Below are 17,782 nucleotides of genomic sequence, written 5' to 3'. Positions count from 1 at the left end.
TTGCTGTCTCTGAATAAAGCTGTGATATATGAGAGGCAACAATGGTATATGCAATTTCCACAAAAGATGCATTCCCATATTTGAAGTCTTTGACTATAAAATTGCAAAGGCCAACTTGATATTTGTTGAGGCAGCAGGTTATAAATTTTATCCCATGAAGCATGGGGCCTCATCCTCTGGAAAGGTGAAACCTAAGTTGACAGAATGACCATGACCACAGGTCAGAGTAATGTATGTCAGAAGAGATGTGTCCACACAGAGAGAGCCTAGGCACTCAGACAGAATGATTAAATACCAAGACGGGCCAGAATCAGAACCTGAAATTGAAATGGTGTGTGTGTGTGTGTGTGTGTGTGTGTGTGTGAATGAGCCTCCTTCTTCTAGGAATAAGAACAAAAATATAGAAATTCAAGTTTCATAATGATGAAGAAATACAGTAACATTTATGTTTTTCTTTATGGGCAGATGCTGTAAACTAGGAAATGTAATAGAATATTCTTTCTCAGGTAGGAAAATGAAATTCCTAAGCAACTGATACTGGTTTCTATAATGTCTGTATAGCAATGGTTGAGTTTTGCCTCTGATGAACTGTTTGAAACACTGACCTATACTTATGGTAAGGAAGAGAAGGAATGGCTAAGACCATTGCAAAGAGCTGCTGGGCTCCTGCCTAATGAGAAGTTGTAGCTCTGAAAGCAGCAGCCATCTGCTCAGATCTTTTGGGAAGACCAAGCTTCCTTAAGATCTGCTACAATTTTTAATAGTTCTAGTTATCCTCTGCCCTCTGCATACTTGTGATCTGCAATAAACGGGAAGGCTGCCACTTAAACAATGCCTATTTAACTTAGATATATACACAGCACTTTTGAAGATTAACATTTCCACAGTTTTTTAGAAAGACAGGAGAAAAATAATTCAGTTAAATAGACAGTGTTTAATTATGAGCTGGGTCCTATAATAATCTCCTACAGACACACAGTTATTTGTGCCACTTTGTTTATTAAAGGATCTTTCTCCTTCCCAACATTAGCACCTTTATTTATGGGTGTGTTTATGAATATGGAGGATGTTTGAAACCTAAGTGATAGAAGCACCAGCTGATACTGCCTTAGCACCCTATCTGGTGTTAAAAATTCCAAATGAGGAAATGAACAATGTGACCCCAAAGAATATGCTGGTTTCATGTGTGAAGAAGACCAAGAATGATACTAGAAATTGTCAATTGGGTTATATATCTTATAACCATTCATAGTTTCATGCCTATAGCTACTCTCTGAGCGACAATCAATTTCCATTCTAAAGACATGATACTAATTGAGAAAATATTATTTGAATAACAGAAGGTGAAAGGAGAATGGATGCAGTTAGTATTATTTTTCTCAGATTTTTTCCAATGAGTCACCCATTCTCACCTGTCTGAAAGCTTCTGTAAGCTTATTACTCATTCAGACCTCTATCCATTCAATTTATAAGCCTTCTTTCTTTCTTTATTTTTTTGTTGGTGTTTTTTGTTTTTGAGATGGTGGGGATATCTCTCTAAATTGCCTAAACTGGCTCAGATTTGTGATCCTCCTGCCTCAGCCTTCTGAGTGGATGGGATTATAGGTGTGTGTCACCATTCTCCATTTACCCTTCCTTAAAATATTTTCTGACCACTGTAGATACCCAGAGCTTTATACTTTTGATTTTGTTAATTACTTCTGTGTGTTTGGTTTGGTTAATTGTTACGTTGTTACTTTACGTCTCTTTGTTCTTTTGGATTATTATTATTATTATTATTATTATTATTATTATTATTATTTTGCTCATTGCACAGCTTCACCCATCTTATAGGGAGGGTATATGAATATGCACCTTGTGCCTAGTCTTCTATGGGTCCTTCCTTAACACCTCCTCTCCCCTCTTGAGTTTCCTATCTTTGCCATCTTCATTTTCTCATCTCTATCTCACTCTGTTCAACTGACCTCAGCTCATTGTCAAGAACACCCATGTTGACAATCCAGTGCATACTTTTCCTCTTGGTATTTGATGCCAGTGTAACTGACTCTGGACCACTTCCTTTCCCCTGATGCTTTCCCACTGGACACTCCAGCTCATTTCAAGGATCCCCTTCTGCCTGCCTTCTGCCTGTGTTGTTCTTTGGGTTCTGGCCCAACACTGCCAGCTCACTGGGCTTGGGTACTCTTTCCTAGGCTGTCCCTTCCTTTTCCTTTTGTGGTCCTCATTTTCCTTTGAGTTATAGACTTTTTCAAAGCAGTTTTGTATCCTCCTCCTCCGCAACTCTCAAGTAAAAATATAGAATAAATTCAAGCACTGGAAAACATTTTAAAAGATTCAGAGATCCTCTGTTTCCTGTAGGGAATAAAGAACACCCTTCTCTTATCCCCAGGTAAAGAATATCTAAATGTTGCATCTGTATCTGTATCACTGGTCTCTCTCCTAGATTTCAGATTTATTGATCAAAATACCTTCTGGAGCCAGGTGTAGTGACTCCAGCTACTGGGAAGGCTGAGTCGGGAGGATCACAAGTTTTAGGCTAGACTGGGCAACTTAGTGGGACTTTGTCTCAAAATAAAATAATAAGAGTTGGGGGTTTAGCTCAGAGGTAGAGCACTAGTACATGAAAAGCATTGGATTTAGTCCCCATGGAAAAACAAAAACAAGCCCTCTGGACAACATGAATTCTGGCTCCCCCTACCTCCTTCTCCTTTTCCTTCTCCTCCTCTTCCTCCTCCTGTGTTTTTAGTCTCAGGAAATTTTGTCTCAATAAGTGGTTTCACATTCTACTCAGTTTGCCAAGAATGACTCCTCCCTCTCCCTTTAAAATACATCTGACCTGTAAATGCTCAATCTCTCCCCAAGTCCTGAGCTTTCCATTCTTAGGAAATTTGTTCTCTCAAATTCATATAGTTCCAGCTGTGACCATTGACTTGATCAGGATCATAATGGTGTGGGTCCTGGTCTATCCCAACAGCTTCTAAATAGAAGTCAGTATTCCAGTCACGCTCTGCTCTAGCCAATCTCAACACAATAATCAAACCAGTCTTTTACCCAGATGTATTTGGGTCACTCCTGCCTTAGAACTACGGTTCCATTTCCTATCATCCTAGGGGTAGAGTCCATGCTCTGTGTCATGGCTCCCCAGCCCCTCCTCCAGCTTCCTGGTACGACTCCTAACTCTACATTAACTTCATTGACTAACTCTACATTGCCTTCTAGTAACCTTATAAGCTATTTCTTTTGTCTAAACCATTCTACTTGCCTACCCCAACCTCTTGTTTTATTTGGATAACTCTTTCCTTTAGATATCAACTTGGTTATCTCAGGGCCTGACTCCTAGTTGATATTTATAAAAACAACCTGCCAGGTTGGGGTTCAGTGGTAGAGTGCTTGTGTAGCATGTACAAGGCCCTGGGTTTGATCCCTAGGATAGCAGAAAAATAAGTAAATAAAAATAGATCTGCCTATCAACTATCTGAATACTTTCCAGCCTTCTAGGATACCTTTCTGGTGTACTTCCATGACACTTGGCAAAGCTATTTGTATAATGAAGTCCCTGATACCTCGGCCACAGATATGGGTTGTATTTTAATTGCTAATTTTTCCATTAACCTCACTAAAGCATAAGCTTCTGGGAGGCAGCAGTCATATCTGCCTTGTTTATTGCAAAATCCTTAATATGTGTCAAGGTGCTTGACACTTAGTAGGTGCTCAAAAAATATCTGGTGATTAAACAAATGAATAATAAACAAGTAAACTCCCTGAAAGTAGGAACTCCATTTGCATGTTCTACTGTGTCTAGTATGGCAGTGGGTTGATAATACAGAATTCATGGGCATTATACCAAGTCAAGCTCTCCATAATGTATATTCAAAATGGCCACATGCCCTCGTTATTATTTTTCATCATTAATTTCATATTGAGCAAAGAGAATTCTATAACATCGGTGAGAGCTGGTAAACCCAATTTATTTTATACTCTAGAGAATTCACCAAATGACGGAAACTGAACATAAGAGCTACTCTAAAACAATCCCTGAAGACCGAGGAAGAGAACACAGCTCAAGAGAGAAAAATAAAGAATTTGTTTAGCACAATTATTTGGTGATGTGTATATATTTTAGCTTCAACTCCTCATGCAAGGATGATCACCTTGGTTTAGTTGATGTTTAGGGGAGCATTGTTTGGACACTGGCTAAAACTTTAACTTTCCCATCAGGAAGCCTGTTGACCTAGACCAGCTTTGGGGTTATTTTTTCCTGACTCACTGTGACAATAATGTGCTGGGAAAAAACATTGCCAGTGAAAGCTGAGGCACCATGAGACTGGCTGGTGTTTGGAAAGAGTTTGCTTTCATTTTCCACAGCTCAGTTTATTCTTATCACTCCTGTTCCAATCAGAAGCTAAAGTCCTTTATTTAGAGTCCTTGCCACAGTGGCTTTTCCTGCAAAGGAAAGAAATGACTCTCACAGTGCTGGGAGATTGCTCTCAATTCCTGGAGTTGTGACCTTCGGCCTTGTGATGGGTGAAGGGCAGGTTTCTTTGACAGCCCACTTGTCTCTGACAGATTCATTATCCATTTCCATGGCCATCCAATGCCCAGATCTACTGTCACAGTAGCAGGGGAGGTAAAGTACAAGGTGGAGACCTAAAAACCTGTCACTATCCGATGTTCTGGAGAGCCAAGCCTAGTCAACAGTTCTGTTGATACACAGGAACCTCACACTAAGACACTGCAGACAGCATGAATTGATCTGCATGTATCTTGAAGATCTGCTTGTGAGGAAGTGAAAAATGACTGACACTGTCAAATAAGGGCCTCACTAAGATAGATTAAAGAAAGAGTGAGCTCTATCCTGTGATGCAAACTTAATGAACACCAGTGTGTTCTTGCTTTCAAACAGGTCTGTACTTCCTGTATTTTAGTGACCAGCTGTCATGAGTCAATTTAATCTTGCTTATAAAAAGGCTCCAACATTTAGTTCTGTGCCACCTGCCAGTAGGTATGAAAAACCCATGCAGTCTGCCTGGTTTTTCTTTATAACTTAATATATCTATTCTAGGAAGCGTGTTATCCGCCAGAATTTCCTGCCAGTTAGAGGTCTGTATAGTCTATTACTAATGCCTCAAATAGAGGTACTGAGACAAGAAAAAACTGGCTCTTTGAGAAGCAAAACAGGAAGGGAGGCCAGGTGCGCTGATGTGCAGGACAGGCTTGTGGCTACCTTTGCTCCAGAGAAGTCTTCACTATGGAGTGAATGAAGTTTGAGCTTCAAGGCTCTTTCAGGGCCCAGAGGAAGGCCCCAGCACTGTGTTCATTTGGCCATATGCTTTCTACAACTGGCACAGAGAAGATATTCATTATTTATTTATATTAATGGGCGACATTCCCACTGCATGGAGCACCACTCCCTCTCTCCCACTACCATGGAAAGGCTTCTTTCAGACACCACCTGGTTCTGCCCCTGCTGCACCTCTTGCCTTAGGTTGGCACTAACTATATAAATGCTTTTAGAAAAAGTGTTAGCACCAACACCGAAGCTCTGGAAATTTATTTTTTAAAAGGTGATCAATTATACAATGCCTCCTGATATTTGCACCCTTAACTTTTTTCTTTACACTGATGCATGAATTTCTGGCTCCTACCTCAACACATTGTTTGCAATGGAGATTTGCAGCAATATAACTTAGAGATTATGAGTTGCAATGCTGAAACTGGACAGTCTGAATTCAAACTCTGCCTTTGCCACTTATTGTGATGAGTAATTTTAACAAATGAACAGCCAAACAGAGCTAACCCTGACTTCCAACACCTGACCTTGTGCTAGAGCCTTCTGCATGTTCTGTGCATTATTTTATATGAAGCTCACTGTGATCCCATGAGATTTATATTAATGATTACATATGGTGTGTTTGAATATTAGGGGGTTATAAAAATCCAAGAACAAGATGGAACAGTGGTTGTGACCATGGGCAATCTGCCTCCAGAGCTCTGGCTCTCATCTTCACAGAGGGCAGGATGTCTTTTTAAGTATGGCTGAGGCTTAGTCACTTCATCTACTAATCAGGGACAACAAATGCCCATGTGTCAAAGAAGTGAACAAAATTATGCACATAAGCCTTTAGAACAACAGCTGACACAAAGTTCTGAATAAATGTTCTTTCAATTATTTCTTTAATTACTGCAGCTAGTACTACTGACTGGACTGATTCATGTTTCAGATATTAGTTAAAGATAATCTATGGAGAGAAGCTTTAGAGGTTCTATAGGGATTCGAAAACAGAATAAAATACAGAATTCCAAGAAAATGAAATCTGTTAAATAGGTAAGAAGACAACTATAGATATCTACAGATCATAAACAGGGCAATACTTTCTAAAACTAATCATGACAATATTGGGAAAGGGTAATAACACTTGTCTGTACTGATGAGGATGCTTTGCCCTAAACCATCAGAGAGGCAGACTCTACCATTGAAGGCAAATAGAAGAAATAAAACTGTTATGGTTTGGATAACTGTCCTTCAAAAGTCCCCAGGGTGACACTATTGGGAGGTGGTAGAACATTTAAGAGATGGGGCCCAGTGGGAGGGACTTAGTTCATTGAGGGCTTACCCCAAAGGAGATTTTGGGACCCTGGCCCTCTCTTTCTCTTTTGCTTCCTGGTCATGATGTGAATGGTATTGCTCTTGCTTTGCTCCTACCACCACACTTTGCTTCATTAGGAGCCCAAAGCAACTGTACACTTGATTATGGGTAGAAACTCCAAAACTGTGAGCTAAATTAACCTTTTTATCTTGTAATTTAACTACTTCAGTTATTTCATTATAATGATGGAAAGCTGACTAATACAAAAGGCCACACTATGAAGGCCAACTTTGTACCTGGAACTGTAACAGATACTTTATGCACATTATTATAACTGAGGGGTGCAGTGAGCCCTGGCTCTCAGGCAATGTCCAATGAAGCTAGGGGAAGGTGGGTCAATGGGGTGGTGTGGAGCATAAGCAAACACCCCAGCATTTATCTAGGAGGTACAAAGAAAGAGAAATAGATGTCCACTTTGTTTAAGGCACTGTAAAGCTGAGTAAATCTGAACTTACATTTGGGCACAGAGATATAGTGAGCATCTTCTAAATACATTATTTTTAATCATTATGTTATTTATATCAGTAAGCACAATATTACAACAAAAGCCCAGATCATCAAATGTCAAATGGGCCTGAACTGATCATGGTCCCATGAGGAAAGAGAGGGCTCCAATCTTTCCAGCTGTCTACTAACCCATTCTTCATGAATAAAAGTGAACTCTGATGCTAGCTTATCACCAGTAAGCAAAAATGTTTTCAGAAGATGTAATTTTCCAAAATGTACATTGCCTTAAGTTCAATGTGAAATGGAGACTGGCTTCTAACATAATTTTTTGAAAGCAGGTACATATTTACACACCAACAGAAAATGTGGACAACCAACTTATGTTTAGGACTCCAGGAAGCAGCCTGCAAGTCAAGAGGGCGGGTTTCCATACAGCTCTTGAGCCTTCTTCACAAGCCTAGGGAGTATTAATATGGCCCCTGGTCAATGGGGCTTTTCTCTTTTGAGCTCTGTTTTTGGGAGAATTATTTTTGTAAACCGATTGGTATAGACTTTTTGGTTTTTTTTGGTTGAAGCAGAGAAATTGACTGCTACAGAGCTTTCTCTGGAAATATAAAATAAAAATGATGATTTTGATCGGTTCTTCACAGACACTGTGATTTTATGGTCTGGTGTACTCTTCTCTTTCTTTCTTTTTAATATATAAGGCAATTGGTTTGCCCCAGAAGTTGATGAAATAAGGACCAAAGAGTCTTCTTGAACATTTAGGAAATAAATGACTTAGACATCCTGTCATTTAAAAAAATCCTCTAAAAGTTCCCTTTAAATCCTACTTGAGATCCTAAACTTGTCAATAGTGAACTATCTGATTACATGATTCACTAAACTGCTGGTTATTTCAGATAATATTAAAAATAGCCCTTTTCTATTTTCAAGCTAGCGAGGGAGGCTAGAGTACCATGGCATTAAAATAAAAATAGGAGCTTATAAATCTGAGATAATGCCCTGTCTGAGATTGGTTCTGGGATACGATGATGCTGTGTGATCATTTATGAAACTCACAGGTATCTGGTTAGATAAGGAGTTCTGAAGGATGAAGGCTATCACAGATAATTCCTGAAATCCAGACCGCCACACTCGTCTGCATAAGCAATTGTTCTGAACATTGAGAGGTAAAGATCTTATTAATTTAAAACCAACTCAATGCCAATTTGCAATTAATAGATGACCCCAGATGTTTAAGGTATGTATATGGGTGGGACACTATGTTGCATGACTTTTTGAAGAAACAGAAAACTTAGGAGTCTAAGTTCCAGAAACACAAATAATCAGAGTTCAAGTGTCCAGACTTTATAGTAAGGCAGCATGGTGTTGGGTGCTTGCACTCTGCCGATAGAGGAGCCTGAGTTCCAGTTCTGACTTCACTATGAACCCGCTGGGAGCCCAGACTGAGTTTCCTCAGCTTTTACGTGGGATCACTTAATACCTAAAATACAGAGTTGCTGTGAAGGCTGATGAAATAGCCCTAGCAATTATAAAGATTGTTCTGATGCATTCAAGCTATTTTCACACATCTTATCCATTCTGAGGTCTGAGATAATCAACCACTTTATTAGACATTTTTTTTTCCTTCTTACAGAACCACATAAGTGAAATGTCTCTTTCTCCTAGCTTTTAATTTCCAATTTGATGTGAACTAAACCATGATAATTTCTTATATACTTTGTTGGATTAAACAATATAATTTTCCCTTTCTTTCTAGAGGAAGCTGGAATAAAAGAAAAATAGGGCAGGAAAAAACCTAATGTTCTCTTGGGGTTTGCAAAACCACAGAGTGAAGTCAGTTGCTGGCTAGAGGGCTGACACCTTAGCCATCTGACATTTTAGGATTCCTTTAGCAAGTTAAATTGTCAGGTTTGGAAAGCTCTTTAATATGTATACTTGTCCACTTAAAAAAGGGCTTATTTCTTCAGATGGTTACATTAGAGTATGATTAAAAATGGAGAAGGCTGAACAAATAGTTCTATGACTAAAGAGGCTAAAATGTCAAACCTGTGTAAAAGAATACTCTTTCACTACAGCAACCTTATTCTATACTTTTACTTTTCACTACAAAATTTGAGAGGAAATTGAATTAGATTCCCATGGGTGGTATGGAAAATTGGGGGAAATAGCTTTCTTCCAAATCTCCCTTCCTGAGAAACAAAATAATATCCAAGAGAGGAGACTGTACCTAGCAAAGCCTTTGTTTTTCCCCCTTATTTTGTGGCCTACTTTTGTTAACAAGCCTTGAAAAAGTTGAATTTTTAAAGACAAAGGAAAAAAAATCAAAAAAAAAGAGAGAAAATAAAAAAGAAAGAAAACCTGTATCCACCAAAGGACCTTGATCCTACTTGCCATGACCAATGACCCAAATTGTGCCACTTAAGATTATAAACAAAGGCTCAAAAGCAAGAAAACAAAGAACCCTGAAAACAGAATGAAGAATAGCCATGAGTTGTGAGATAATCCAAGAGACAGCACATAGACAAGAAAAAACAGACAGTGGTTATTGGATTTATCAACATTGTTGTAATTTCCATCAGTGCAGGGAGTCCTTCCAATTGTATGGTTAAACATTCAGAGGAGGGGTCTGCACCAAATGTATAAGTGGTTCTGGTAGAAGACTCCATTTTTCAGCTCTAGGGATCAGAAGAAAAGCCAAACTGAGTCCATCAACCCATTAAATCTTTCTGGATAAATTTATTGGTTCCAAGAGGAGAACATGACCTACTTCCTATGTAAACTAGCCCTGGGGCCTTTGCTGAGGTCATGAGAGGGAGGGAAGTCCTTGTTTATATATAGTGGAAGGCAAATGTGGAAATGCTCAAGATAATTTTGGCCAGAATATAAGGAATCCTAACTTGGAATAATGTCAAGGCAGAGAGGGTGTAAAATAAAAGTTACTTTTCAGAGGTATGACCACATGCTGATGACCTCAATCAACCCATGTTCCAGCTTGTCTGAATCTAGTTGCGTTCTGAATTCCTAGTTGTGTGAAACAAAATAGTCTATATCTTATTTAAACAAATGTAAATTGTTTGTTCTTTCACTTGCAACCAAATGATCTTGACTAACACAACCCACTAGAGAAAGGGTACACCATGTTACTTCTTGACTCCACCAGCTCCCATGTTGATTGAGCTAGACTGGATATGTGACACCAAAGCAGTTAAGATATGGATTGGGCAGCAGGCTGACACTGATGGCCTGGATTAGAAATATAAAAAAATTTGGGCCAACCAGATTTTTCTCTATAGGATTTAACATGGGTAACTGGAGAAATGTTATCAGTAGGAAGTGGGTATTACACTAGACAATTTCAGCGCCCATGAGAGCTTATTCCAGTTCTAATTTAATATGATTTAATGTGATGCTTAGATGTGTGTGTGTGTGTGTGTGTGTAAAATGAACTGGATTTTTAAAGTCAAGGTTAACCGTATTACACTTTAGAGGATCTGAGTCCGCTGGGGTTATAGGTGTGGGCCACTGGGTCCTGCTGTTAATTTGGTTTTGTTGTAACTTTTGAATGAGATGACATGTCAAACATCATCACAAATCACTCATAAGCAGAAATTCCATCAGAGTTAATTTCTGTACAATGTCATCATTAATCATTATGAAATATTTGTTAAACATTCACAATATATAAGACCTTGTGACTGAATATTGTCCACAGAAGGCAGGGACCTATTGTTTCAATTCAACTGATCTAGGGTAATTATAATTTTCTCATTTTTGTTTTACACTTAACGGAAGGATGAAAAGTGCCTTTGTTGCAGGGTGAGGCATAGTGTGGATGAATGGGATAAGGATGTGATGGGCAGGCCTAAAGTCCCTTGTTTCTGAACAGAGCCTTTCATGGGTCCCGTTGGATAGTGAGCTCTTCACAAGTCTAACTGTAAGATCATCAAATTCCATCATCTTACGATGGAAATGTAGAAACACAGGATGAGTGATGTACCAACAATGATAACAATAATAAATTATCCAGCACTACTGAACTTATTCTATATTTATTTATTGTACTGAGGAGTGAACCCAGTGGTGCTCTACCACGGAGCTACATCCCCAGCCCTTTTATTTATTTATTTATTTATTTATTTATTTTTAATTTGAGATAGGTTCTAAGTTGCTGAAGCTGGCCTGGAATTTATCATTCTGTTGCTCCCTGAGCTGACAGGATTACAGGTGTGTGCCACCACACCTGGATATTCAACGTTAAATGGGCATTCATAAAAACACATTTTCCTATAGTGTTTTATTTCACCAATATAGAAACTTTGTGAGAAAGACAGGCAGATATCACTTTCTTCATTTTACATATAAAAATAAATACTCAGCCCCAGAGGCCTTACATGCAGTGGGATATAAAATCAAACTTGTGTTAATATGGAAACATAATGGTCTAGCTCCTCACACACTGCCCCTCTCACCGGCTCTCTTCCATTAGCAATATTAAACATAGTAAGGCAACTTTTTTTTTCTTTGAGTGTGTAAAAATTGGGATCTTTTTGCCTTGCTTTTAATTGCGAAATATTTCCACCTTGGTTTTAATGGGTTATCAAATCCTTTGATGCAAGAGAAAGAGAAGGGAACAGGATTTTGATTGTGAAGAGGTAAAAACTGTGTAGTGTAACCATCATTGTCTCAAATTTTGCTGTGCCCTCTCACTGAAGGCAGCATCAATGTCCCCAACAGCCAGCTTCCTGGGCTCTGGCCTCTTGCCTTGGCATACCTAGTGCTTGGTCAATCAGCTGAACAAAGGAGAGGTGAATCCATTTCCCAGGAACAACCTGTATTCTGGAATTATTTCCCAAATATACTATCTAGATCACTTCCTTGCCTCTAATCCACACCTAGGAGGACAGAAAAGAAGGAGCCAGAGGAGAGTCACTAGTCTGCAAGGTGGACCACAGGGAGGACAATGATTGTCCATGACATGTTAGGTCAAAAACCTTAGCAATCAATCATGAGTCTCTGCAGGAGGAAGATGTTCTCAAACATCTCTTATCTATGTCTGGGGACCCCTTAATAGGCACTTGGGAGGGCGTTTTCTTTATGGAACAAGGCTTCACTGATTTCTGAATCACTCTGGGGTTATTGAGAAAGGAACCCCAAACCTCTAGAAGCTAACACATCAAGCCTACGAAACCTCTAATCATAGGGTGGTAGTTAGGAAAACACCCTCCCTATGTATAACAACTTGTCCAAATGGATTAGAATCCAAACGTGTATCCAGGCCTTCTATCTCGCAAGTCCAAAGTGCTTCAATTTAAATTCTGGCTACATTGCTTGCTAGCAGGTTAAACGTGGACAGGTTACATAATTTTTATAGCTCTCAGTTTCTTCGTCTGCAAAATTAGATAATAACAGTACCTACTTCCTAAGGTGGCTAAGAAGAGCAACACATTGTTGTCTTTGAAGGCCTGACATATAGCAAGTGTTTACTGTAATTATCACCAGCTTCATTATTATATCATCATCTTCATTATTCCTGCCATCCTTCTGGTTGAGGAAAGGAAAGCTAACGGGACACTAGGGCAAGCAAGTCTTCCAAATTCCTGGCTGGCAGAGTTCAAGGTAGTACTAGTGTTAACATTATCATACTCAAGGTTCTCAGTCAGCTAACAGAGAACATAGATCTTCCAATAACACTAATATTTTTCTCTCTCACGAACTGTATGGTTTGGACACTTTTAAACTTTCAGGTGCTTGATCCAAATGTGAAGGATGCTGTTGATCCCAGATCCTCAGGGAGCAAGAATATGTCATCTGAAACTAAGGCAGAAGATTCTGGAAGTCTCACAGACTGAAGGTCTTTAGGATTCCATTGAAATGGCCACAGAAATGAAGTGACCTGTGCTTTTTGTAATAAAAGCCACATGAGATGGTGACAATAACTGCTACAATGTAGTCCCAGGCCTTGACGTTTTGTTCATCAGAGGGCCCGCCTGAAGAGCAACCCTGCAACAAAAGCAAATGGAAATTGCCTCTCCTGCAGGATTGGAAATATCAAATGCAGAGTGTGGTGTAGCCTTTTAATCCACAGGGTAGCAAAGTAAAGGTCAATTACCTCACTTAGAGAAATGAAAGGCATGTAGTAAAAGTCAAATAGATATGCCGTTAGATAATGTATTTCAAGCATGAAAATGAGGATTTTCTATTGCAGGGTTATTTTTAATGCACTGGTAAACACAAGAGCTTTATGACAAAGAAAAAGATACAAAGTTGACAGTGAATCTGCCTGACAGAGTGCCCTCCCTTGGATGCATGATACCCCGTGGGTCTTCCTTGATTGGTGTCTGGACCCTATGGGAAGCAGACAGGCTGGCCCCACCCCTGCCAGACAGAGCCAGGAGGATCAGGAGCTTCCGCTGGTGGCTCTGGGGATTTAAGGCTGTCAAGACATTCTTGTCTGTGCCAGACCAGACACTCTGTCTCTAGCCTGTCCTGACCTGTGAACCTGTCCCTTGAGTTCTTCTCCTTCCCTAGACATTCTTCTCTTAGTCCTGACATTGGTTTAGCACCCAATCTGCTCTCCAGCATTGATGAAATGGGTTTAACAATCTTATTTCCTACCTTGCTGATTGTGACTCTATTCCAAGGTTGTTCCCTGTCTCTGATGTCCCAGACTTGAATCTTCACTTTGAACCAAGATTAATGCACATTCACTGTGGTATCAAAGATTTATTAATAACTCCATTTGGTCTTGAGTTTGCATTCTGATCACTCTTTAAGAAGGTGCTCTTCCCCTTAAAGAATCACCTGGTTATGTCTCTGGATATATGCTGGCCCTGGAAGTGCCCTTAGTTTTTCACCTCATCAGAAACATCCTTCAGGGTCAGTGACAGTAAACAGAGCTGGGACAAGGACATGCTTCTGTCGATGACACTGGAGCTGCCCAGGAGCTTGGGAAAACACTAGGAGCTTATTGACCCACCACTTAAGAAGCTGTGTCACTTTAGGCATGGTGTTTAATTTCCTTGAGCTGCAGTTTCCACATTGTAAGCCTTCAAAATAAATCCACTTTTTATTTATTTTTTCAAGTAAGCATGTACATTAACCAGGAACATGTGTTTTGTAAAGAATGCATTTCAATATTAATTAAAATGCAAAATCATCACTTGGAGGCTATGCAAGAAACACTGACAATAGAGTTTATCTGTGGGGCAAAAAATTAACCTTCAATCTAAAAACCATTCTTTGGTGAGAGGTTTTTTTTTTTAATCTGATGTAATGCAAATGCTTATCAATTTATCTTGGGAAAGCCTAATCCTTTGAAATAACTAAACATAAATGAGATGATAAGCTTTCTGGTTAGTGACATAAATTTGGTGTGTTTGCAGATGCAAATATCGTAAGTAACTTCCCAGTAAATTACAGTTCATGTTGCCCTATGTTTAAAAATGCTCACTTGCCCTGGGGAAATAATGTGTATGGTTTTGTCCAAGCACTTGTTCATAGGAAATTAAGAGAGCATACAATAGAGGAGAAGAGTGGTGGTCTGGTTTCTTTTCCTTTTGTTTGAAAAACATGTCATAAAGAGGCACCGGACAACTTGGTGCACACAACCTGGGCTGGATTTTGGTGCCTCAAAGATGATGTCATGAGGATGAGACAGAATTGAAGAAATTTACTGCTGAATAGAATAACTAATAATAGATGTTTTCACATCTGTCTGGAGGTCTTCACACACTCTCTGGATAAGAATGAGGGTTTTTCTTGAAGAAATGCAAAGTTCCCAGACAAACTTCCTGAGGCAAGATATCAGGAGGACTGGGAGGGGTCAGGGAGGTCTTCGTTCTGTCTCTGGGCCAGGGAGTAGGAAGCCTGAATCTTGAAGGTAGTGTTGGCCGGAGTTCCCAGCTGTGGTAACAGAGAACCCCCTTCCTGCCATTTCACCACTGCACTAGGCCTTCTGGAGATTCAACACAAGGCTTTGAATCTAGTCACTTACTCTTAGTGTAGAGCTTCCATGCTCTCCAAACTTCCCATCAAATGTTGCCACATATAGCAACCTATCTTTGTGGAAGTATGTATCCACAATTGGGGACAAGAAATATGTGACCAAAAACTCAATTAGCCCCTTCTATTCCAGCAGGAGGGGTCAAGGGACCCAGAGCTGCAACATATCCAGATCAGAGCACTTCAATCTTTCCCAGGCAGAAATATAATTCCTGCTCCTCCAGTCTCACCTGTTATTCTGACTGAGGTGCTGTTGCTAAGCCGTGAATAAGTGGGTATCACTTGTGATCATTTAGGTAGAGGCATTACTCAGATAATTTGGGATGAACAGAAGTGTGAGATAATATCAGATAATTTGGGATGAGCAGAATTGTGAGAATGATGAATGTGTAGGAGAAGAAGGGGAACCGTCATGGGTCTGGGATGAAAGCTGGGGAGCATCAGGAGAACACAGGAAGTCGGGACAAAGAAAGCCCAAGAAATTATCCAATAAATTTCACTCTAGGCAAGAGCTGATAGCCAACAGGAAAGAAGTTCTTACATGATAGCAATTGAAAGTCAGACTAAAAGTAGTTTGAAATTCAAGAAAACCAAAACCAAAACAAAACAAAAAACAAACCCAGATAACAGGACAGATGAAAATTATACTTAATAGAATTAAAAGATCAGTGAATATAAAGACATAGCAATAGAAACTCTTTAAAATGAAGCAAATTAGACAAGAGAAAATAATCCTTTTAAAAATGGTAGGAGTAACTGGGCATGGTGGTACACACCTGTAATTCCAGGGACTTGGATACCAAGGCAGGGGTATCACAAGTTCAAAGCCATCCTCAGCAAATTAGCAAGGCCCTCATCAATTTAGTTAGTCCCTGTATCCAAATAAAAAAAATGAAAAGGGATATATATGTAGCTCAGTAGTAGAGTGCCTCTGGGTTCCATCCCAACTATCAAAAAAAAAAAAATAGGAGTAGGAGAATGGAGTATCAGTGAAATGCAAAGTCAGTATCAAGGGACCTAGATGTGTAATTAGAAATGCTGGTGGAAAAGAGAGAGGGGTAGGTGGGATAAATATCCAAAGAAATAATTATCAGAAATATTCTTTTACCAAACACAAGTGTGATGAACCCTAAGCAGAAGAATCATGAAAAAAATTCACTAAGCACATCATAATCACAATGCCCTAAATCTGTAATATAGAATAATTTAACAGCAATGAGAGAATGAGAAGCACATTACATATAGATTTCCCTCTGGAAACAATGCAAGTGAGAAGGCAAGGGGGCAAAATCTTTAAAGTAATGAAAGAAAAAAAGTGTAGTCAAGTGGGAATTCTAGATCTAGTAAGTTATCTTTCAAAAATGAAAGTAGCCCGGTATGATGACCCACGCCTATAATCCCAGCAGCTTGGGAGGCTGAGGCAAGTGGATTGAGAGTTCAAAGCCAGCCTCAGCAAAAGCAAGGTGTTGCTAAGCAATTCAGTGAGATCCTGTCTCTAAATAAAATTTAAAATAGAGCTGGGCAATTTGGAAAGCAGTATGGAGATTCCTGGGAAAGCTGGGAATGGAACCACCATTTGACCCAGCTATTCCCCTTCTTGGACTATTCCCTAAAGACCTTAAAAGAGCGTACTATAGGGATACTGCTACATAGATGTTCATAGCAGCACAATTCACAATAGCTAGACTGTGGAACCAACCTAGATGCCCTTCAATAGATGAATGGATAAAAAAATGTTGCATTTATACACAATGGAGTATTACTCTGCACTAAAAAATGACAAAATCATGGAATTTGCAGGGAAATGGGTGGCATTAGAAGCAGATTATGCTAAGTGAAGCTAGCCAATCCCTAAAAAACAAATGGCAAATGTCTTCTTTGATATAAGGAGAACAATTAAGAACAGAGCAGGGAGGAAGAACATGAGAAGAAGTAACATTAAACAGGGACAAGAGGTGGGAGGGAAAGGAAGAGAGAAGGGAAATTGCATGGAAATGGAAGGAGACCCTCATTGTTATACAAAATTACATATAAGAGGAAGTGAGGGGAAAGGGAAAAAACAAGGGGGAGAAATGAATTACAGTAGATGGGGTAGAGAGAAAAGATGGGAGGGGAGGGGATGGGAGGGGAGGGGGGGATAGTAGAGGATAGGATAGGCAACAGAACACAACAGACACTAGTATGGCAATATGTAAAAAAGTGAATGTGTAACCGATGTGATTCTGCAATCTGTATACGGGGTAAAAAATGGGAGTTCATAACCCACTTGAATCAAACATATGAAGTATGATATGTCAAGAGCTTTGTAATGTTTTGAACAACTAATAATAAAAATTAAAAAAATAAAATAAAATAAAATAGGGCTGGGAATGTGGGTTAGTGGTCAAGTGCCCCTGAGTTTAATCCTCAGTACCCACCAACCCCAAAATGAAAGTAAAATAAAGACATTTACATATATACAAATACTGAAAGAATTCATCACTAGCAGATATTAGCTAAAGAAATGTTAAAGGAAGTCCTCCAGCAGAAGAAAGATGATAAAAGATGGAAATATGAATTTACACACACACACACACACACCTATATACACACAAATCAAGAGTACTGGGGAGTTGGAGAATATCATCCTTAATGAAGTAAGCCAATCCTGAAAAACCAAAAGCCAAATGTTCTCTCTGATA

The 17,782-nt window shown here is 39.3% G+C and overlaps 1 protein-coding gene across 5 annotated transcripts in view; it reads right to left on the bottom strand.

The window, feature by feature from the left end:
* Ntng1 (netrin G1) overlaps window positions 1–17,782 on the bottom strand; it is a 365,393-nt gene that overhangs the window by 91,228 nt on the left and 256,383 nt on the right. The window lies entirely within an intron of this gene.

This window comes from Marmota monax, unplaced genomic scaffold (genome assembly GCF_021218885.2).
Source record: "Marmota monax isolate L192 unplaced genomic scaffold, Marmota_monax_Labrador192_F-V1.1 WCK01_AAM20220418_F8-fsc00184, whole genome shotgun sequence".
In the NCBI taxonomy this organism is placed as follows: Eukaryota; Metazoa; Chordata; class Mammalia; order Rodentia; family Sciuridae; genus Marmota; species Marmota monax.
Note: the sequence above shows the minus strand (reverse complement) of the source record. Positions and strands in the feature narration are given on the sequence as shown.